At 44.9% G+C, this 24,502-nt stretch overlaps 1 protein-coding gene across 1 annotated transcript in view; it reads left to right on the top strand.

Moving 5' to 3' along the window:
- The window catches only part of PRKCH (protein kinase C eta), a 219,793-nt gene that overhangs the window by 171,886 nt on the left and 23,405 nt on the right, over positions 1 to 24,502 (top strand). The window lies entirely within an intron of this gene.

The following is a 24,502-nucleotide window of genomic DNA, read 5'->3' as shown; positions in this document are numbered from 1 at the left end:
TTGAGAATTCAATTCATGCTGCTTGTTTATCCCCGTATCTGATATCAGTTAATTCTCCATACATGTTATCAGTTATAAAGAAGAAAATGATCCAAGGAAGAAACTTGAACAGTGAACCCGTTTAAGAGGTGGACAGATTTAGTAAGGAAAGGTTAAATAAATTACAGTATACCCTGCAGAATATTATACAACTATTGAAAGAATGAATGAGTTAGATTTACATTTATTCACCTGGGTGGTTTTTTCCTGATAGATAAATCAGTGAGAAAAATAAGTTAAATGGTTCATATGCTCATTTAAGTCTCATTTTTTGCTTAAAAAAAAAAAGTAGCAAAATCCAACTGTACATAGATATGTGCGTGGAAGAAGTTGTGGGAGAGCAGATACAAAACAAGCTTGGGATGGGGTGAACAGTTCTTAATTTTTCGTTAGGTATCTTCATATTGTATCACACTGATTGTAGTGAGAATGTGTTACCTTTGTGATTTTTGAGAACCAATATTTTTAAATGAAATAAGCAAAAGGAGTGGGGGATGGGCAGAGGAAGAGGAGAAATCAGTCAGTAGGGAGTGAAAGGGAATTGTCAGCAAGGGAAGAGATGTCCTCCAGGGGGTGCAGGATGAAGAGCCAAGATCCTCAGGCTTTTTCTCTCATTTGTCACAGCTCTATCAGGGCTTGGCATCCAGAACTTTGGTTTCCTTGTTCATTTTCGTTTGGTATCCCTCCATTACTGGCACATGGTATAGCAATATTTCTTCTTTCTTCTCTTCATTTCTGTTTTATTTCTAGCTACTGAGCTTGTCCAGGGGAACACATTGGGGGAGATAAATGATATGAAGATGGGTATAAACAGGGTATTAGTTATTGACTAAAGAGCAGTGTCGATGTAACTTAATTAGACGAGTTAATGCATACATATGATAAAAAAAGAAATGTTGAGCTATTCTAAAAAGATTACAGTGAAAGCTAAGTCCAGCTTCCTGATTTCTCTTTCTCAAGGCAACCAGTTACCCATTTCTTGTATGTCCTGCCAGAAATGGTTTACATATACACAAGCTCTGTGTTTCCTATCGAAAAACAAATGGTGCTATGGGATACACTTGAAGATTTCCTAAGCCTTTTGAAAAGACCAGCTCTAAACTCCTGTAAAAAGCTAGCAGTTTTGAGCCTCAGTCTCTTTTCCAAGCAGGGTCTGTGGGTGAGGGTTCAAACCTGCAAAGAATTCTGCTCTTGTTGGAGAAACTGTGCAGGTCTGTTCAGATCATGCAACAGGCTTATAAAAGTTTATTGCAGTTATATAGCTACAAAGAGAAATTTATTTCCAGCCCTTCACGTCGTGCAGTTGCATCAGTGGTTATATTTATAACGGGATTAAGGAACAGCAGCACGCACGTCCACGCTGGCTGCATGGTGCGTGCTTTGCTTTGGTGCAGAGTGGTCATTTACCAGCAGCTTCTCAAACCCCTTTCTCTGCAAAGCACTGGAGCAGGCACTGTCAAAGGGAGGAAAAAATCAGACGTGAGCTCTTATGCTCTGTAAACATGTGGAAGCCTTCCAGATCTTGTGAATTAAGCAAGAGAGGGTGTTAAATCTTTGTTTAATCCAAGCAGTGAGAAGCTGGCCCCTCCCAAGTTTGCCCTTAGTGAGGATTTTAACACTCCTTTGACAAAGAAATGGGTCAGAGCCATAGAGGAAAGCAGGTGATAGTGAGTCATGAAATTCACCCTTTAGGAGAACAGCTCTTGCCATCATGAGCCCTTCCTGAGTGAGGTACCCAAGGCTCTTGTGTTAATTCTTGAAGGAAGGGAGGGAGGGAGGGAGGGAGGAAGGAAGACCAGTTTTTTTGGTTTGTGTGTGTTTGTTCTAATTCCTACCCTAGACACTGGAATTGAGAAAAATACTCTGTAGCGGTGAAATTAAGACTTAATTTACAGCTTGGGAGGAAAATTTTGACAAAGCGAAACTGAGATCTAAATGCTGTCAGGCTGGCCGCTTTATTGCTACTCTAAAAAAAGGGGGATTCAGTTTGGGCCTAAAGAACACTGAAGTTTTGTTTTCTTGTCTGTGAAGAGACAGGTTCAAACCTGTCAGAGGCAGTTGCTGAGTTTCCTTATGACTGACTTATATGTGTGGCATTGATTTTTTTTTTTTTTTTCCCGTAAGACTCTTGATGAGTAATTCAGAAAGTTAAAAAATAGCAAAAAAGAAAGAAATGAGAAAAGCTAGCCAAGGTCTGCCCCAGATGCCAGGAAGGTTCCACACAGACGGGAAAAATCTGTGACGTCTCTGTTTGTTTCTCCCCATGCAAATACTCAGCCACGCTCCGCAAAGCTTGAGTGCCCTATCTATTCAGCTGCCATTTAAGAAATAGGACTCTGTTCTCCACAGCTTATTCCTTGGGGTTTCAGAGTGTAAAATATGAAGTGTGTATAATCACAGTTCCCAGCATTTCTTGGCATTTCAGCTTTGGCAGCAAGAATGGGAAAAACTGAAGCTTTTATGGCTGGGAAGGCTGAGTGTAATCTTTGTACCGTGGCACTACCAAAGGAAGTGAGTATGTTAAAAAGCACGTTCCCTCTGAAGTCTGTCTGAGGGGCTGCTGGGCTTTGTGCAGTTTGCTGCAGCTATGGCATATTTTTATGTTCTGTTTGCATCAAAAGAAAGAGGGAGCATCGAGGGCTTACTATGCAGAGCATTTTCACAGTATCTCACTTGATGCATGATCCAGGAAGGGTGGCCTGGGTCATACTTGGTGTGTAAAGAGTTAACTCTAGAACTGATAACTTCCCAGAGAAGCTCAAGATACTGTACTTCCTAAGAATGAGTTCTCAAGATAACAACTCAGCAAAGAGTTAAGATGAGAAGAATTCAGGAAGGAACAAGCACTTTCAAGAGAAGAATTTCAAGGAATTGCTTTAACTCTGAGTGGGTAGCTTACATGGTGAAGAGGTAGGTCAGCCCCGTGTCTTAGTTTTCCCAGGGAAGTTCCAGTTTGCTCCTGTGATTCCCCCTTAATAGCGCCCCCCTTTTACTCAGAGGCCCATTTTGGACAGTACATTGCACAGTCACCCTACAAAGAGGTGTCCACATTCTACAACTTTTTCTTTTTTTCTGTGAGATGGCAGAACCAAAGAAAAGGGGATATTTTTTAGAAGTTTAGAGGGTTCCCCTTCTGTAGGAAAGGAATTCTCCCATCATTTTCTTTTCATGGACTATTCTCTCCCAGGCCATGAATTGGAAATTTAGTTATTAACCACTTAAAAGTATCTTTTTAGCATTGGTCACTGTCTTGATTTGAAAGACACATGGAAGAAAATTGCTTTTCCCCGGAGTGAGTCCCATGTTTTATTTCCTTTGCATGATACTTTAATATATTTGCATGAGAAATAAATTTGTCAGTAGTCATAACTTTATGGGTCCACATTCAACTATTTATTTATGCATCTGTTAAGTCATTCATTTATTCATGCAGCAAATATTCATTGAGACCTACTTTGTGTCTAAGGATATCATAGTGACCAAGACAGGCCAGGACCCTGCCTACAGGAAACATGTATTCTAGTGTAAGCAGATAAAAAAGTAAAAGTAATTACTCGTGAAAATGACATGGAAGGAAATAAGTGCACTTCTCATGTTTAGTTTTACTCGATAGAGCTAAAGAAAGGGGAGATGAGAGAGACAGACAGCTACCTCTCTGTCCACTTCTTTCGTTGCTGAACGGGGTCTCAAATAGCTTCAGAATAGGGACCAAAGGGGACACTACAGTCCCACAGTTCTAACCAAATAGAACTCATGTGTCTGTACAACTAAAGTTCAGTTTAAAAAAGAAAAACAAGGAACCCAAGGCCAGACCACATTTGGCCCTGGCCACTCATTCACTTCCTCCAAAACTCCCAGATGTCCTTTAGCTCCACATCAGTGCCCACAGGCCTGGTTCAGTCTTCCAGTGCAGTAGGTCCCCTTGTGGGTCTCTCAGAGGAAACGAGGGTAGTATGTATTAGAATGTTACAACCACAGGGAGCTTTTCCGCCTCACTTTGGAAATAGTGAACCATCCCTCCACAGTTTGGATGGCGGCCAGACTCTGCTCCAGGAAATCTGATGGAATATCCCAGCACTAGCAGAAATGTCATGAAGATCATCTTTCATCATGGAATTTCTACACACTTCCGTGGAGCTCCTGTGAGTCAGCAGGAGGAACTCCACCGCACTGTGGCCCCGGGCCTCAAATCAGACAGGCTGTGGCAGTTTCCCAGCCCCAGCCGGGGGGTGTCAGGGGGGTACGTGGTGTTACCATACATGCCAGCCCTGGAATGCAGGCTCCTTCGAGTGGGCGATGATGACCCTCCCAAGCCAAGTCTGAACGCCTTGGCTTCTTGAGTGGGCTCTCTCTGGAAAGCTCATCTTCCCTTCTTCTTTAGCCATCACCCACCCCCTGCCACTCTCCCAGAAAATTTCTCTTCAGTGCCAAGAGTGAGTCTCCTAAAAAACCAGACACTATCCTTAACCTAGACTTTCACGAAGGATGGGAGAGGCTATCAGTCACCTGCCCTGTGGCTCCATGGGGCTCTTTCTCAGACCAAGAAAGAAAGAAAAAAAACAACCCCTAAGAAGGAACCTGACTGCCTCTTATTCCCTTTGGCCACACAGTGACTCCTCCTGAACAGACGTTTAATGCAGTAGGAAAGTTCCTGCAGCCAGTGGCCTTCCACAAAGCCTCTTTTAAGGCACTGGTGTCTTCAAATGGAATTACCTGGACTCTGTTTTCTTTGAAGGTGAATCAATATGCATAAGTCGTAATTTCCCTGTTAGTAGCTCCTTCCCTTTGGTTCCCCCAGCCTTTAACACAGCCATTGACAAGGGGAATGCATACTGAAAATTACTATATATCCTTGATTCCAAGTAACTGAAGATCACAAGATGCTGATGGTGCCTGATATGATGAAGATGAGGATACTGGCAACTGGCAAGTTTTTTTGTCGTGAGTTTCAAGAAACTCCCCTGTTGCAAAAGCATTAAAGGGGATGGAGTGGGCACAGATCTTAGCATCAAGGCAATACAGAGGTTGGAGTCTTGTTCTTCTCTAGGTATTGATAGGGGTGTGTTTTTTTTTCCCCCTCTCTAGGCACAGTGATGGAGGATGGCTTGGTTAATGATATTATTAAGGCCATCCTAGTGACATCCATCCAGGAAGCAGGAATCTAGATGGCCAGAAAAGTGTATGATCAGCTGACTTTGAAAGCTCTTCCTTTTTTTTTTCTGTGCTAGTCAGGCTTCTGCATGAGGACAGAATATAAGGGCAGTGGTATGTGCAGACACCCACATTTTCCACTGTGTCAGAAAAGCAAAGTCAGTCTACCCCTCCCCAGTTTCTGTCTTGGTAGATTGGTGCTCCTGGTCATTTCTTTCCCCCAAATGGGGGATCCCAATCTCGGATAAGAGGAGGTTTGGCATTTCATAGGATAAAGGTGAAAAAATGCTGGTCAAGTGGTTGGGTTTGTCTCACACATGAGGCCCTATGCTGTAAATGGTCTTTCTTAGATGGATTTCTCATGTCTGTAAATGTATCTCAAAGAGCGGAGCTTGAGGGCATTACTTCACTCAGAACTTAAAGTCAGTTTTTTTGCTCTGCTCTCAAGATGGTGCTACTAATTAGATTTGTAAGCATCCCATTTGGCGGCACTTCTTTCCCATCCACATTCTCACCTTCCCAAGGTGAGCATTATTCTGAGTCATGTCCAGATTCCTGTAATGTGTTATTAACATGGGCGGTGGGACTGCATCAGTCCAGGGTCTGGAGAGCTGTGCAGAGGCGGAAGGGAACTTCAGAAAGAAGCCCCAAACCCTGCCAACTCTCTTCCAAGGTGCCAAGCCTCAGCCCCCTGCCAAGAGGTTTTGGTTTCCAGGAATCACATTTGATGCAGGTTGTGAGTTATGGCATCAATGTGTGTTTGTCTTAAATGGACCTTTTGGTTTGGAAAGTACCCTTCACCCCGCCTGACATACTGTGGTGCACTCATCTTCCCTTGTTCGGCTGGGGTTTGCAACATGCAGGCTCAGAATAGACCATCATTAAGTCTTTCCGTGGCCTTTGTTTGACCATGAAGGAGCCGTCTCCACCATTCAGTTACTCATTCAGTTACTCATTCAGTATGTCCTGCACATCTGCTTTGTACTGGGTTTGGCTCTGAAAACCAAAAGATACATAAAACAGGGTCATTGCCCTCAAGGCTTTAGTCTATTGGGGGCTCCAAACATATACGTAAATTGACAGCTTAAGACATGGTACCATAAATGGTCAAAGTGAAACGAAAACAGAATGTGATGAGAACACAGAAAAGGAAGCTATTAATTCTGATGCAGAGGGTCAGCAGAGGCTTTGGAGAAGAGATGGCACTTGAGCCATAGGTTTTTAGTTAGCAGCAAAATACGGAAATACTTGCCAGGTAATTGGAACAGTAGGGGCAGAGGCCTGGGGGCAGGAAGTGTCCTGTGCTGGGGAATCATGAGGACTCAGTGTGACTGAGGGACCAGAGCAGGGGGCGGGTGGCAGTTGAGGTAAGTTGGGGTGAGAACATGGAAGGTTTTGGATGTGGGCTAGGAAGTTTGGGTTTTATTGGCCTGTCAGTTGAAACCATCAGAAGCTTTGGAGAAAAGAGACTAATAGGAAATAAGTGTGCTGTGTGAAATAGAGTGCAGAGGAGCAAGTCCAGAAGCCAGGAGTTCAGGTAGGAGTCCTTGGAGTAAGTCAGGTAAGACCTAGTCATGGTTTGAAGCAAGCCAGTGCCGGTGATGGAAAGGGAAGAGGGATGGGAGATGGAGTGGAGGAAAAGCTGAGAGGACCCTGGTAAACTGGATATGGGGACCAAGGAGTAGGCATTCAAGATGACTCCGAGATTTCCCACAGAGAACTCTAAAGCTTTTTTTTTTTTTTTTTAACATCTTTATTGGAGTATAATTGCTCTACAATGGTGTGTTAGTTTCTGCTTTATAACTTTTAACTGAGTGATGACAGCAGTGGGTAATGTCCAGTTTCATCCTTTTGGGTTTGAAGGGTTGAAACATCCCTAGTAGCTTTGCCCCCAAATCAGTTAATGGCTAACTTCTCAGGCATCTCTGGATCTCCAGAGGGAGGTGTCAGGGTAGAGGTTTCAACTTGGGAGCCATCTGTCCAGGGTGATATTTGAATCCATGGGCTTCCACTGCTCAACCGGGCAGACCGTGTGCTGAGCATCTCCAGGGAGTGCCCCTCCGTCAGGGTCTGTGATGATGTGTGTGATCACTATGAATGTCCTAGGCAATGGTGGTAACACGTCTTGAGAAAGGGGTGCCTTTCTCTAATTTGCACAAAGGTGCCATATGGTGTAGCAGCTGTGCTGGAAATAAACCCAGGCAAGGGCCAAGAACAGAACCTCAGGGAACCGCCTACCCTTCAAGGGAGGGTGGAGGAGGAGGAGCCCAGCAAGGAGACACTTAGGAGTGGTTAGAGACGTGAGAAGACTGTGTTTATTAGCTGCTTTGGAACTTACCTGACAACGTAGTCCCACTCAGTGAACTCCCATCTTACTTCGGTTTAAGGATTCAGGTGGAGCCTCTGCAAATAGTATTCCTGAGTTTTCCCCCTTTTCACATATCCCACGGGTTTTTCCCCACCCCAGCCAATGGGAGAGTTAACAACCTCCATCCGGTTAGGACCTAGAATTATCAATTCTGTGGCTCTGCTCCCTGAGAGCCAATACTGGGCAGGTGAGCAAAATCCAGAGTGAATAGATGTCTCTGGAATGCCCACTCCAGAGCGTCCCCTGGTGGCTCCAAGAGGGCAGGCCATGTTCGCTGTCCCTAGGAAATGGACACTCCCTCAGGCCACTCACCCCTGTCACATTTGGCTCCAGCCAGCCAGAAGTCAGGAGTTGCTGGGGCCACTCCCAGCCCAGAACAGGCCGAACCTCTCTGATGGCCCTGAGTCCTGACCTCTGAGGGCCTGGCAGGGCAGAGGAAGCTTCTTGCCTCCTGAGCCATGCAAGGAAGAAAAGGCATCCCCAGAGCAATGGCTTGGAGGGTGTCTCAACTCATCTGTGGCACAAAGCTCACAGCCTCCCCGACGTGTGCCAGCAGGATGGTATGAACGCTTTTTGCAGAAGAGAAAGCACGAACCCTGCCTTGGCTGATGAGTCTCTCCCATGTAGACCTGTCGCTGCTGCCTCCCGGCATTTGTGACCTCGTTTGCATTGATGGAAAGTTACAGGAGGAGGGAGAGCACCACCTTCCTGGCCAGGAATGTGTCACGTAACCCAGACCAAAAATTCCGAGTTCACATCTGTGTCAACGGGACCCAGGCGCTATAGGCAGATAAAACATTGTTCAGAATGGCCATAAAACTCAGAGTGAAACTGGCGTTCATCAGAGTGGGTGGAACTCGATGGCTTGTTCATTACCTACATCAGTCAGTCAGAATGTTCTGTTTCAAAATAATCACTTTTTTCAGATCTTAAACGTTGGTGATTTTTCTTTCATCAGCTGATCCTTTATTTTTAGTTTGGATGAGGAAGACTCCCTTCTCCAACAGGGAAAAAAAAATCACTTGTTCTGTCTCTGGGGCTTGCTTGTTTGGCTCCTAACCATAAGTGAAGCTAGGGGCCCTGGCTTCAGAAGCCCTCATGAAGTCTTGGGATAATTTCATACACTACATCCTGAAAATGCGGGCGATTACCTTACCATTTTCAAAGAAAGGTCTCTGAAGCAGAGAGGAGGGGAGAGAATTTTTCCATGGCTTCAAAGGGAAAATCTAGGAGTAGAACCCAAGAGGCTGAGGTTCAGGAAATGTGTTCTCAAACTGCCTTCTCTGGAAAATGCAGGGAACCACTGGTTCCCAGTGACAATTTTGGATTTATCAACTTTCAAAAAGAAAGTAGTCCCATATGATGGGAATTGTGTTCTTTAGTTTTGGCTTAAAGGATTTTCTGAGATTTTAAGTCGATTCTTCTGTAATATTCTGTCCCTTCTGGTTTTGGAGTTTTCCATGAGATGCCTTTTAAAAAAAAAAATCAGATGAGCTTTTCAACTTGATGAAGGACTTCAGGAATCTCATTATTCCTTTTCTTCCTGGACTGACCTTTTAATTTTATGCAAAATGTACAGGGGTAATTTGTCTTGTCTGGTTATAATACTACACTGTTGTAAGGATGCTTAATCACCAGGCACACACATTAGTCATGCGCTGTTGTACCTACAAGCCCAGCTTTCTTATATTAACTCTAGGACTAGATTGAGAGCCAGAGTATTGAGTACAACTGGCTGGGTGGCACAAAGAAGTCACCACCAAATGCAGAAAGCAGCTCCCATTGTTTCTTCCTCATTTCCTAAGCACCCATTATGTACAGAATACCAACTAGGTATTTGAGGGAGATACACTGGCCAGAAGAATTTTATACTCAAGGGGTGTATGGGTATAGGGCATGTAACCAGAGTTTAGGGTAAAAAACTAGGGCTTGTTCAGTTTAATCAGCACTTATTTGCCCACTCAGCCCTGTGCCAGGCACCTTGCTCTGAGGTTAGAGAGCTGAATTAAGCATGGGAAAGACCTGCAGGGAAAACAACAATTACAGTCAGTGCAGTCAACGCTATAATTAGAAGTATGCAGCAAATTCCCCTGGAGCACAGAGGAGAGACATCATGCTTGTCCAAGGAAGGGACGCAGGAAGTTGCTGAGGCACAGAGGCTTCAGTGAGACTGAAGTGGTCAGACAAGCCCAGTAGAGAAGAAGGAAGGAAGATGCTGGCCAGAGCTCCTCAAACTATCTGCAGTGGTAAACCAGTGGATTTTCTTCCTTTCCAATCCATTTAGGACCAATACTTGTATAAAATGTAATAAAAGTAAATTACTAGAAAAATGAACTTTTAAAAAGACATAAATAGAAGCCCAAATTTTTATTAGATTCAACAGACATGAAATTACTGTTGAATAGTTATAAAAGTTTCTACATGCTGATTCTCAAGTTTTCTATTTACTTCATTGCTACTTCATTCATTTTCTACCGCATTGTGGGCCAGTAGCAGTTTGCAGGTAAGTACCAGTCCGCGGACCACACTTTGAGTAGCGCTGCTCTAGGCACAGGGAGCATTTGTCCACCAGAGAGCACGGTGCTCATCTGGGAATGTAAAGCAGGCGAGGACAGTGTAGGGAGGAAGTAAGGCTGGCAGGGCAGGCAGAGGCCCAGTGGTGGAGCATTACAGATGCTACAACCAGACAGGAGCCTCTTAAAGTTTCAGACGTTCAAGGGACAAGATCAGAACTGTAGTTCTGAAAAATAACTGGTAGAGCATGGAGAATGGGGGAGAAAAGGGGAACGAGACCAGTTAGGAAATGCAGTGATCCACCTGGGAAGAGATGGGCTGAATAGAGACCATGGCAGTGTGGTGCAGAGAAGGTATCCAGTTCTAAATATAATCAGGAGGCGTAAGTGTCAGTTCTTAGTGATTGACTGGATGTGAGCAGTAGAGAGGGGATGTCATTGAGTCCCATCCCATCATTTTACAGATGAGGAAACTGAGGCCCAGAGAGGTGGCAGAGCTGAGGCAAGAAACCTTGCTTTCTTGCTTGGAACAAGTGTCCTTGTCCCTTGACTAGACAGTGCACCTGATAGTACCTGCATTCCAGCTTGACCGCCTGACCCCCTGTGCTGCCTCTGAGGAGAGGGTAGGATGTGTGTCCCTCAGAAGGTTCTGGTGCACCAAGATGCCAGCCTGCACACTGCCCAGCAGCACTCAGCCAGCCGACCTGACTGCCTGTGCTCTCTGCTCATGGCCACTGTCTTAATGACAGAATCCACTCCCAGGTTCACTGTGTCCTGTAGTAGTCAGTTAAATTCACAGACATCCTGTTTAGGAAGTCAACAGAAGTTTTAATATCCTCCTTTTACAGGAACACAGGTTGTTCTCACCTATCAGCCAAACGTGAACAAGCAGTCACCAAGCAGGGCCAGTTTTCCTTTCTCTCTTGGATGGAATTGGTTTGGTTCTAGATGGGACAGGAAGGATTCATGTCTGGAGCGGGGTGGACTTGAAAGTGTGTTCAGAGCCACAGAGGTTCCTGGGGTACTGCCCTGGTCCTAGGTCACCTCCAAGACAGGACCCCAGCAGGCAATGGCAGCTTCATGTCCGCTCCAGAGGTCCCAGATGGGTGCCAGGGTTCCAGCACAAACCAGAATCAACCAGCTTCCTAAGAGTCCCCCACGTCCTCCCTTAATCCAGCTTCGCTGGGGTCTCAGGACCAAACCAACACCAGATGGCGGAGGGGGCGTGCTCTTCAGACTATCAGCCATTGGGACTTACCTGGTGGTACAGTGGTTAAGAATCCGCCTGCCAATGCAGGGCACATGGGTTGGATCCCTGGTCTGGGAAGATCCCACATGCCGCGGAGCAACTAAGCCCGTGATCCACAACTACTGAGGCTGCGCTCTGGAGCCCGCGAGCCACAACTGCTGAGCCCACGTGCTACAACTACTGAAGCCCGCGCACCTAGAGCCCATGTTCTGCAACAAGAGAAGCCACCGTAATGAGAAGCCCGGGCACCGCAACGAAGTGTAGCCCCCACTCGCTGCAACTAGAGAAACCCCTTGCGCAGCGATGAAGACCCAACGCAGCCAAAAATGAATAAATAAATAGATAGATAGATTTATTAAAAAAAAAAGAATATCAGCCATTTATTAGGGGCTCAGTAGGTGCAAAGCACGGTGTTAGGCACCAAAGGGAACTCAAAAATACAAAGATAGAAAAATGAAAACAAGGAGGCACCGCCTTGGAGATCACATTTTAGTTGGGAAAATAAGAATCATAAAATAGCAGCAGCCCGAGGCAGGATTTTGGAATTGTACTCTCTGCCTGCCCCTTCCTTTGAATACCTGTGACCGTTGCTGGCTTCCTGTGGTAAAGGAAGGCAAACACCAGTGCAGTGGCCTTGATAGAAATTCTTAAATGTAAGCATGGTACCCGGAGTTGACTGCTCACTTGTGAAAACACGTGATAAAAAATATTAATAGATTTAGACACACTGAAAAGATCCCTTCATTTATCACCATATTGTTTAAACAGCGAACAGTTAGAAACAACATCCCCCAAAAGTGGCCTTGGAGGAGCTGGGTTTTATCACATCATTGAATGTATGAGACCCATCTCATACATAACTGGGTTTATGTCCTAAATAATTAGGCAGGGAGAGGGTAGAAAACGAGGACCGGGTGTACCAGGGGAGTTTTATTTGATTGCATTGTGGGATGTGGATCCCATGTCAGTTCTCCAGAATGGAAATAAATGTCCCCAGCCACAGTGATGGTATTGATAGCCAACAGCAGGATTTAGTGACTTCCCTCTCCTCCTCCAGCTTATTCTGCTTGAAAGAATGGATCACCTGTAGTGAAATGCCTGGCTGTTAACTTAAACCAACCTTTTCTCGTTGTGCTGGGCAGGGCTGCTGATGCTGAACAGAGATCTTTGTTCCTACATCTTAGTGCTTCAGAAAGTGGTCTCAGCAAAGATGTGCAAAGGAGACGAAGGTGTTGGATGATGGGGTTGCACCAGTTCTTGAGACATTTTGCTCGTTGTTGGCGCCAGGCTGGGGCACTGCGTGGCACGCTGCTTTGGCTTCTCGCTCTCTTCCCCGCAGAGCCGTTTATAAGCCAGATGTGTCACTTAATGACCCAATAGACCTCCCTGCCTCAAACTCAAAAGCTCACAGTAGTTACTTAGAATTTATAAAGTCCGTGTATCCTCTCTATTGGTTTTGATTCTCATAAAAATCTTAAGCAACCGGGCCATGCTGTTATCTGTTATGTGTTTCTTTGTTGTTGGTGGTGATGAGGAAATAATAGCTAATGCTTCCATAGCACTTCAGTGCATTGTGGGCACTGTTTTAAGCAATTCATAGTTAAAACACTCATAATTCCCATGAGGCAGGAACTCTCGTTATCTGAGTTTCATTGTAAGGAAATAAACGCGGAGTGATTAAGTAAATGGCCCAAGATCACACAGCTAGTAAAGAATAGGGCCAAGACTCAAACCCAGGATGCCTGGCTCCAGAGTCCCTTAACCTCACACTACACTACTTCTTAGGAACAGGCAGACAAAAGTCGGTCGAATGACCTCCCTAAGGTTGCCTGGGGGAGGGGGAAGGAAGCAGATTGAAAGAGGCAAATGGGGGCTGTATTGCTCCATAAGGGCATAATCGAGGATTTGCCCATCCGTCATTCTTGGCCACAAGTCCAGGTTTGCTGTGTCTCCAGAACTGGTCACTCTGGATTTGTTACCAGATCATCAGCATGGACTGTGTGTGGTTCCCTAGGAAATGTAAAATATGCCCCACTATTACTGCTGCCTGAAACCTTGTATTTGCAAAAGGTCTTTAATTGCCTCTGTAATATACATATGGGAATATGTGTAATGTTGTGGCATGGATTATTTACGGAATGAAATCCAGGGTTAGTAACTGTTTAGACTAAGGTCGATCACCTTGTGACCTTAACAGTGTTTTAACAGAGAAACTGAGGAGCTGGGGAAAGTGACCAAACTGAAATAGCCTTTACTTATTGGATCAAGATTAGTCCAGCATTTAGGCAAGAAGAATGTTAGTCTCCTCTCAAAAGGGATGTTCATCTGCTACTTCTGCTTACAAGTTTGGTGATACTTTCTAAAGTAAAACTAAGATGCATAAGCTAAAAATACTTTTCCCCCTGATTTGTGAATTCTGTTGACTTCTAAGATCTTAGGAAGTTATGATGACTCTTACGCGTTTAACAGATTACCTTTATTAAGAAGAATACTACTACATAAAATTGGCGAGTCTTTGGACAGTGTCTCCACAGACAAGTACTCACATATTTCAAAGTGAACAACTTAAATGTCTGTTTTGAAGAACCTGGGCTCTTTGGTTACAAGACCAAGTACTGGGAACAGACTAGGTAGGTATTCAGGAAGTAGCAGTGACTTCTCCCAAAGGGAATATCTTAGGGGAAAATGTGATGCTTTGCACATTTTCTCTGACATGCGCAGCGTTAGGAGGAAATCAGTAAAGTTCCTTCTTGGAAAGGAACTCAGATGTGTGTTGCTGTCCTGAGTCCAGCCTGTGATCAGTAGTCTGGGAATGACCTGTGGAATATTCCAGGCCTACCCTTGGAGTTTGTAATCTGATTGGGGAAAGCAAGACTTTTTATGCAAAACATAATTAGAAAACAAAGCAGTATTGACTATAATCCAGAACTAAGATGTGAGGTTCCTATCCAATTCTGCGGGCCTGGGAGTGGTTCTGAATAGATGTCCTTGGGTTTTTTCAGAGACTTCCGTTTAGATGGCTCAGGTTTCTGCTCGGATCGGGAGAGCAGGTAACCAGATGAGACCTGTTGATGTGGCCAAAAGTTCCTGTTCAGGTCATCCGAGGGCTCCCTCCCTCCCCACCCCTCCCCTGCTCTTCCCGCCCCTCCCTTCCCCGCCCCTCCCCTCTGAAATTGCTATTGCATAAGGTATTACTAATGCTGGCAAAGATTTGTGTTTAGCCATTTGCCAAAAGCAGCCTGCATATCCCTTCCTGGGGTTGGGGCTATAAACTCTACTCCTTCCTGTCATAAAACATTCCTCCTCACCCCCTCCCAGCAGTACCCACGTCCCCCTTCACATGGTCTGCAAGGCTGCATGTTCCTTCAGCAAATGGTTGCACCAGCTTTTGCTGCTTGTTTGCCCCAAGCTGTAACCCTGGCAGAGGAGGGACATTACTGTTTCTTCTCAGTGGACTGGCTTCAGGGAACCAGCCCCAGTGACAGGATCTAGTCTCATTAGTCAGAAGAGCCCTGGGTTTCCTTAGAGGGAACCAGCCGCAGCTAGACAAGTTAAGATGTCTCATTGTCCCTTACACTGTCTCCATTGTCTCCAGAAACCATGGATAGCATTTCCCTAGTGCTGTGTGCCCAGTAACGTTAACAGAGTTTCACTCTGTGAACCCGTTTGTTGGTATTGGCACCGTGTGTCCAGCATAAACCTGGTAGGATCCATCTGCCCCTGCCCACCCCACCCCCTCCTCCACAGCTGCCCTGATTGTCATTAAAATCTTTCTGCTCAGGAAGGAGCCATGCTCTGCTTCCTCCTTATTGGAAATCTTTCCATCCTTCATCTTCATGCACGTGCCCTGCGGACGGCCAGCCAGCGAGGGTCACCTCCCCGCCTACCGTGACCCCAGCTTGCAGGCTCTCAGCATCCCTGTGACTCGCCGATGCTATTTGTGGTCTTGCTAGATGAGAACCTCCATTTCCTTGTTGGATTTCTGTGGTTGGGAAGCCACGCTGCCCTGGCAGGTAGTTTTCCGTGGATCAGCTGCGCTCGGCTCTCTGCAGTCGGGGGGCCTGCGGAGTTAAAGCAGGATTCAGCTTGTTGATCACTTTGTGCCCCCTGGACCATCAAGTCCAGGTATGCCGTTGGGCCCAGCATCTTTTCTGTGTGGTCGGAGCTAGGCCCAATGGCCAGGAGTTCCCTGACCACCAAGGGGCTATCATCTCCTTGGTGTCTTTGTCTGAAGCCCTCCACCCTGCCTCTGGCTCTCTCACCGAATGCTGCCAGGTATCACGTAGGAAGCGTTTTGGCAAGAAGTGTCGGTGAGAGAGGTTTTCTTGGCAACTATAAAATACGAGTATTGTAAGGAGTGCTAAATAAATTTGTGCCGCTTCAGCCAGGGAATTTCAACCCTCCTGGGAGTGTGGGGGTTGTGGAAGGAAAAAATATATATCGAAGGCTCAACTGCAGGTTTGATGGCTCATTAGATGGTCCTAAGGAGGTGTGTGATCTGCAGTGTGGACATTAGCCAGACTCATTGCCTCTTGCATTTGTCCAGAGAGTCAACGAATGTTTTCTTTGCACTTATTTTTCCTACCATAAGACAAGGCAAGGGGCAATCTCTCAGTCCCTTTGCTCAAGTTAAGTTGGTCCTGTGTGTACACAGGGGTGAAGGTGGAAACAGGCGGCCTGCATATCAAGTGCACCAAACACCAACACAGGATGGAGCGCAGCACCTGGCCTGAGGGGGTTAGTTTGTGAGTCCCTGGCCCCGTTTTAAAGGGAGTAAAATAGCCAGACTCGCCACGGAGTCATTTTTGTAATCATTTCCCATCTCAAATCGCTGTTGGGAAGAAATATGAAAAGGTAGGGGGAAAAGAGCCACAAAGGAGCCGCTAACACTTCCTGGGTTGGAAATTGTTTTATTGACTTTCATGTACCAGAAAGTTAAGTTATTTCGCATTTACCTTCATAATGATGAATGTTCATGCTTCATGTGTTTGTTCTTAAGCTGATGTTGCAATAGATCAGCCTCACAAACACCAGATAGATTGTCACTTCATGAGGACAAATGGCATGGGGACCTCATTTAATAATTGGGAACGTTGCTTCTTTTAGCAAGGGCCTCATTTTCGTACTTAAGTTGGTTAAGACTACAGGGACATGTCGTAGGGCTATTGAAAATACCAATGCTATCCACAAGCATTGGTAATTTCAGTGGTTAAAAAAATGAGCTTATGACAACAGGTCAGAATTCTGAGTCTACAAATGTTCACATTCCCTAAGCAAGTAAGGTGATTTTTTTCAACATTCCCTTACGGCCTGGGTTCCAGAATAAATCCTTTCTATTCCTACCAGTAGATCACTTTCCCTCCACATCTTCCTTGGGAATTACAGCCTGAAACAGTAGAGAGACCAAAGAAAAGGATTAAAGCCAAAATATGTAAATACATATCTTATGACGTTTTGCTGGTTATCAAAGTAACATGTAATTCCTGTAAAATTTAGAAAATACAAAAGAGAAAAAGTCATTCATAAACATATCACCTAGAAATAAACTTGTAATCTTTTTCTTTTAGCTTTTCCCACCTCTCCCTTTTCCCTCCTGTCTTTCTTTCTTCCCTCTGTCCCCCACTCCAACAATTGTAACATAAGAGGATATTGAAAATACAATTTCGTGTTCTGCTTTTTTATTTAGAATTGTATCAGTCTGTAAATAAGTCGTGAAACCCAGCAGCTATAAAAAGATTGATAGATTTGACTATATAAAAATATGAGAGTTACCATAAACAAAACAAAAACAAGCTGAACAATAATATTTGCAACCCATATAACAAATTACTTCTATCCATAATGTATAATGAGCCTCTAAAAAATAATCCAAAAAATAACTCAAATTTTAAAATAGGTAAAACTTGTGAATAGGCAACAGAAGAAATATAAATGGCCATTAACCACATATATTTTTTAAAGATTAATCTCAATTATCAAGAAATGAAGTTAAAGCAATGAGATCATTTTCCCCTAGCAAATTGGCAAGGATACAAGGATGATTACATCTAACCTGAATAAGGAAGCTAAATGGATGCTCTTGTACGCTATTGGTGGGAGTATAAATTGGTGCCAGCTTTTTGGAGGGCCGTTGCTCAACATCTATTTAAATTTTAAATATTTATACCCTTTGACACAGCATTTCCACTTCTAAAAATTTAACCCTCCTACAAGAGTGCAAATAATGTTCATTACTCCATTGTTTGAAGATGCAAACAATTAGAAACAATCTAAATGTTCATAGAGAGGGGACTAGTTAAATTACGAAACATCTTTATGATGGAATTTTTTGTAACCATTACAAAGAATGAGGCAGATCTACAGGATATAGAAATGTGTCCAAAAGTTCATTAAGTGAGAAAAACAAGTTAATTCATGATCTATGGTAGTGTAGCATTAAGAAGAAAAGATTGGATGACTATGAACCCGTCATTTTCGCCATAATTTCTTCAGGAATGACCACATTTTAGGTAATGAAAATAGTACTTGTATAATCCCAAAAGAAATAACTTTCAAAAGACAAAAATTCTGTCATAAACATTTCCCTGCATTTTTTGCCCTTCATACGATTTTAATAGCTTTCATAAAATTCTGTCATGGATATACCATAATTTATCTAGCTGTTCCCCTATTAATAAATAAATTAGCTTGCTTCCAAAATTTGCTGTTATGTACAGTACAGCAACAAACATCTTTGTAAAAGAAGACTTAAGTTTACACTCTCCAAATCATCACTTCATGTAGCAGAGGTTGACAGTTTAACCTAGAAAGAATCCATAAGATGGTTTTGAATGTAAAAGGGTAATGTTTTCTAATCCTTTTAAATCTTAACAGGACTACATATGATCCAAAAGAGTTGGATCCCTGCTTCCCGGCACTCAGCTATGCTACCCACTCTGACTATAATTTCTCTCTAGTGTTTGTGGTCTCAGCGTGAAAAAGACCAAGGATGTTATCCTCAGGATACACTTCCCAAAGCTTAGTACCAAGCCGTCTCCTTTTTATTCCATTCTCCCTCCCCAGGTGAACTCATCCACACCCAGCTAATGACTTGCAAATTTCTATCCTTTGCCTGGCCTTTCATCTGAGTTCTAGCCATGTATATTCAGCTGCCCATTAAACATCTCCACTCAGATGTCTAAAAAATACCTCAGTATTTCCAAAATAAATTCTTTGAGCCACAACATGCTCATACCTTCTTTCCTTTTACCTTCTACATCCTTGCATTACTAAATCCCATTGCTTTTTTTCCCCTAGTAGTTCTCCATCGATCTAGTTCTCTTTACCTTACTGCCCCACCCTGATCCAGGCCACAGTCAGTTCTTTTCTGAATTCTTCAGTAGCTTCCCAGCTGGTCTCTTCATGTTCTTTCTCATCCCCTCTGACCTATTATCCTTCCTGTGGCTGGAGGCTTGTTGTGAAATCAGATTAATGCTATCCTTCTCCTGTGTAAGACCTTTCAGTGGTTTCTTTTTCCTCTTAGGCTAAAGACTGAAATCCTCCCTGGACCCTGCTATATCAGGCTCCTGCCATTTCCTGCCCCCTTCAATATTCTGAGCCCCTTGCATATTGCCTGGCTTACAGATGGCACCCAAAGATTTGCTGGGTGGATGAATGTCTGAATGTCTTCTCTGAGGTGACATGAATGGCATTACTATATCTAACTTGTGATAAAAACCAAATTTTAGGCTTTTGCTATTTCAGTGACTTTTCAAAATTCTTTTACCAATTTAATACAGTCTGTCTTGCTTTGAAAAAAATGTCAAGTTCATATAAACCCACATATTCAAAACCCAAGCCAGCCCTAAATGGTTTTGTTTTGAAACTAAGATCATAATCCAAATTCACTCTCTTGGCAAATGCCACCTCTTAACTCTTGCCCGCATGCCAGCCTCTCTTCCTTAGAAGAGGGCAGCAAGTTATCTTCTCAATATTTGACAACTAGAGAGGGATTTGCTATGCATTCCCTTACTCCTGTACCTTCAAGGATTGTGTGAAATCCAATCAACTCCTCCATGCAAAAGCTAAGAACCAAAGCAAAAAAATTATTTTTCCAGAATTTTGATTATGCATTTAACAGTGTGCACAAAAATGGCCTTTGGACATAATTCTGTCTCAGGATATTTGTTGATTTTCAGATGGTTCTTGTTTCTCAATTGATGTAGTCCTCTCAGGAAGCAGTCTACTAGGAGGATTAGCCAGTGACACAGTAGCACTGCATGGAAGAGAGTGTGCCTATTGTAGTGGGTTTGGAGCCCAGGCCTTGGAGGGAGGTGAGCAGAACTGAGTTCAAATCCTGACTTTATCCCTGGCTCACTAAATGATGTTGGTGTAGAGCCTACTTCATAGGGTTGTTTTGAAGGTAAAATAAGAATATGGATAAAGCACTTAGCATTTAGTGAAAATTCGATGTATGTTAGCTGCTAATGACACTGATTGTTGTTATTATTATATCATCATCATCATCCACAGAAGGTTTTTTCAGGTTCTCTGGACACACACACATACCCCCAAATGAGCAAACAGACAAAAAGCAATATACTTACAATAGTCTGTTGACTGTATATTTTAGGAAAACTAATAGCAAAGTTGTACTTCATTAAAAAATTGTTGTCATTTAGATTTAGATATTAACGTATAGATAGATGAGATGATTTCATGTTTTGGATTTGCTTCCAGATCTGGAAAAGGTGGGTCAAGAAGGGAGAAAATGCACAGCTGAAACACGATTGGGCATTGATAGCAGCTTTTGCTGTGAGATCACTACGGGAGTCGTTATGTTATTCACTATACTTTTGTATAAGTTTGAAGTTGTCCAAGATAAAAATTTTTTTAAATACATTAAAAGTAGCTACTGAATAGCCCCTTAGATGCATTCTTGTTCACGGAGCCAGCTCTCAACTCACTGTCCTTTATTTCTTTTGGAAGAGTAACTGATTCTAGTGATCTAAGCAGTAAGTCTCTTGTCATTATGTTTTATGACTCTCAGAATAGCTCATGGTGGAAACAAAATAAATACAATTTCTGAATTTCCTTTGTCGTCAACCACTTGAGACTCTTCTCTGAAACCACTGTGGGCATTTTAAGTAACCCTGATTACCCAGCAAGAACAATGTACCCTTCAGACCATCAGGGAGGATAAAATAACTCTTTCTACCCTTCTGTGCTTGCATAACAAAGGTATAACTATTAAATACAAGTGCTCAATAAGCTAATGCATGATGAGCCCTCAGCGGTTTAGGTTCTGAGCCTCTGTCCTGTACGAACTTGTAGTCTTCATTGTGTAGCCTTGTTAACTTTGGCTGCTGAGTTACATGTGGGCAGAGGAGGCTGAAGAACTCCAAAGCCAAAAACGGACCTCTGCATATTTCATATTCAATTCAGGAGTCAGAGGGTGACTTTTTTGCTTTGCTGTTGTTGTTGTTGTTTAAGTGAAGATATCTATTTACCCTTAGAGCGGAAGCTGACCGTGGCCATAAATGGTTCTGTAACCTTTGCATCTGTTTGAAAACCCTCTTCCATCTGCGTGTAAACCAGGGGAAAGGATTATGCTTGGGTCCTCTCTGCTTTATGATTGCCCCTCCTAAAGCAGTTTCTTTTCTCCAGCTTCACTAAAGCAAAGAATCTGAACTTACATTTCAGGGCTCTTCTTTTCCCCTGGAATCTCTCTCTAAGGGGTAAAGCACATGGATTTTTATAGGTTTAATTACTTTGGAACAAAAGTCCCAGTGAAGTTTATGGAACTTCCTTCCTTCCCCTAAAAATAAAACAGGCTCTGAACTGACCAGCACAACTCACTGTTATCCATCTGACATTCTTCTGTTTATCTCTTTGGTCAGCATCTTCTGCCAGGCCTGAGCTGAGGCTAGGGAGGAATGAGGTTCAGCCCCAGCCAAGTGGGGAGACAGGTACCTAGACAGAGTCTTCTGGAGTGCAGTGAAAGGTGGGCTGTCATAGAGCTCTGAACTGGGTGCTCCAGGGGCAGAGTTGACTAGCTGGGGACATCAGAACAGACCCCACAGTGGAGGTTTGAGATATTTGGGCTGAGGGCAGAACTGATAGCCTGGGATTATGTTATGCTCTTAATCGAACCCCCTTAGGATCCCAATTTGAGAGTTTTGTCCTATTAGGTAGCATCTGGTGTGAAACGAGCAATGGCGTTTCCCTCAGGGCTGGTCCAGTTCTGAGAATGCCTAAAATGAGATGACAAAGTCAGGACTGAGGTATATAACCTGCCTCTTGTGTCCTGGGGCATCCTATGGCCAGGCTGAGTCGCATCCCCAGTGCTGTTCGGTTCTGTGTCCTGAGTATCGGGGCTGTGTTCCAAGACTTCTGTGTGCAGAGGGCATTGTGACGGGCAGCTTAGAAAACTGATGACAAAGCACTTTTCTCTCCCCGAACAATTCCTGCTACCTGTGACAGCTGCTGAGCAATAAACAATCAAACCTCTTTACCTGGGTCGTTAGTGACAAGCTCTCTTGAGCAATCTCAGGTCAGCTCTTTAGACCGTTGTGGGTTTCTGTTAGCACTTGTTTCTGCTACCCAAGGAGATCCTTTCCGAGCCCTTATCAGGCATAACGGCTTCAGGAGAATTCAGAAATGCAGTCGCCCTGTTTGGCAATGTGAGAAAGTCAGAGCGCTCTGGGAGCCGGACCACACGAGCCTGGACCGCTGGGCTGGAACACGGTGCTGATAAAGCCAGCCCCCAGGCTCGGGTCCCCCACGGCCTTGGTCTCTCCTGAAGCCACAGACTAGAGGTGGCTGGCCGAGGTTAGAGATTATAATGTTTGCATCAGTCCCCAGAGGAGCCAGACAACGAGGCGCTAATAGGGCCTCGGGTCTGAAACCACTTCTGGAAGAACAACTGCGTGGGACCGTGCTCTTGGCAGTGGCCGTGACCATTATCATCCTCACCCCCAACCTGTGCTTTTGGGATTCCGCCTTCACGTTGGCTAAACAAATCTTGCTCATGCTGGGTGTGTGTGTCTAGGGGTCAGTGGAGGAGGATACAGTTTCCACAGACCACAGCCCACTGAAAACATTGCTTGTGAGGGAAGTGGGATTCTGCTCAGGCAAAGGGGCGGCAGCCCGACTGGAGGATGGAGGCCGGAGGCCGGGTTTGGGTTAGAGGCAGAGGAGACTCGCTTTCCTGCGTTGGCTGCACAAGTACCCAGCACGTCTTTGCCTGACACCGGGGAGATGCCTGGAGCGCAAGCGCGGAGAGGAGGCTGGTCTGAGAAAGCTCTGCTGCTTTCACCTCGCTTATCGGGGATTCCTGGAAGACAGGACTTGGTTTCCATTCCTGGGTGTCTTCCAGTGACCACTGTCTGTAAGACCTGCATGGTCCAGCTGGACCAACTCACAGGGCCCAGTGTGGAAACCAGTCTCGCCAGTTCTGTCATCACCTGCTTCCTCTGAGCCACAGCATGATTCTGGGCTGGACAGAGACCAGCCTTTTCCCTCGGGCCAAGCAGCCCAACAGACCTTTATTGTCAGAGCAGGGATGGGAGAACAGAGCTATGAGTGCCTCGACACAGCCCACTGGGGACTTGAAGCTCCAGAACAGCAGTCAGCAGCCCCCGCTCTGAAGATGCCCAGTGAGGGCCCACCAGCACTCCTAACAGCACAGCCCCAGGAGGCCGCGGCCGTGGCAGCCTCCCACCTGGCAGGCGACTGCAAACCTCCAGGGCAGGGTAGGCACCTAGCACCGCCTTCTGGCTGGGCAGCCTCTCCTCACTGATAAGCCCGCGTGGTTGCCTCTGAGCACGTCATTCCTTCAAAAAGCAAAGCATAAAGGTGTCGCCCCATAGGCGAAGCTGCTTCTCTGGAGCTCTCCCGAGGCTGAGCTTGGAGGCCGGCAATGGTGTCGGTGTGTAGGACTCTTTCCCAGTTTGCCATGGTGCCAGACCTCCCTCTGTAATGATGCCCGGATATGCATGGCGATGGGAGAGGTGGTGCCAAAGGCCTGTGTTGGGGAGGGGGTGTTCAGGGGGCACTGCCTTTCATTTGCAGACAGTTTTATTAGCATCCAACCCATGTTCCTGCCTCCACTGAGGCCTTTTACCGGACAGTTCTGCTGCTGGAAACGCACTTCCCTTAAGTGGATTCTGCTCCTAGGGGTTGGGGGAGGGACGGTAAGTGCCTTTTTGTCCTGTGCTCACCGTAATATCTGAGGCTTCTATGTATCTGGGGTACCCCTAAACAAACCCTCTTCTTACCCTGTTTTGCTTTTCCCTGGTTATTAACGTCCCCACTGACCCACTGAATCTAAGACAGAAACTCAGGGGTTATCAGTTTTGCTGCTTCTCCTCATCTCCCTCTAAATGGTCATCGAGCCTTAATACTAATTGTGTTTTCACCAAAGCACTGGCTGACTGACCCCCTAGTTTTCATTCCATCGGTCACTGTCCTAGTTCTGGTCATCTCTTCCCTGGACTGTTTCAGCTGCCTCTAGCTGATCTTTTCTCATCAGCTGGAAATCTTAATTAGAGAGCTTCAGTGGGTCACTTTTGCCTAATATCTAAATATCAGAATTCCTTAGTGTGGCATTCAGGACACTTCACAGTTTGGACCTAACTCTGCCTTCCAGTCCTGGCATTTTGATGGCCCCCGTGTTCCCATGCGAGCCCCCTCTCCATCCTTACTACACCACGTGGGGTTCCTGAGCCCACCTGCACATCACACCTCTGCACCTGCTCCATGCGATAGCCCTGCCCACCTGCCCACAGCGACCTTCTCACACCCCTTCCCTGTCTGGAAGACCCTGACTCATGTTTTAAGACCCAGCTCAATTTCTGTTTCTCCTGTGGAAATGTCCCTCTCTCCTCCCACTAGAAGGAATTAATTGTTCCTTCTTGTGTTTCTCTCACAGCCCTTGGTTCATACTTCCTTTGTGCCACTTGTATTATACAACAGTTGGTTCTGTCTCCCTCCCCAACCCCCTTCTCATTCTCCTCTCCTCCCTCCCCCGTGTGTGTGTGTGTGTGTGTGTGTGTGTGTATGCATGTGTATGCATCTCTATACACACACATCGATATGTATATATTTTGAACAAATATTTATTGAGTGCACTATGCTAGGCACAATGGTGAACCAAACCCACCTGGTCGCTCCTCCATGGAGCTTACAGTCTAGCAAATATCT

The sequence above is a fragment of the Eschrichtius robustus genome, chromosome 1 (genome assembly GCF_028021215.1).
Source record: "Eschrichtius robustus isolate mEscRob2 chromosome 1, mEscRob2.pri, whole genome shotgun sequence".
NCBI classification, from domain to species: Eukaryota; Metazoa; Chordata; class Mammalia; order Artiodactyla; family Eschrichtiidae; genus Eschrichtius; species Eschrichtius robustus.
The sequence above is the reverse complement of the archived record's forward strand: the minus strand, read 5'-3'. Positions and strand labels throughout refer to the sequence as shown.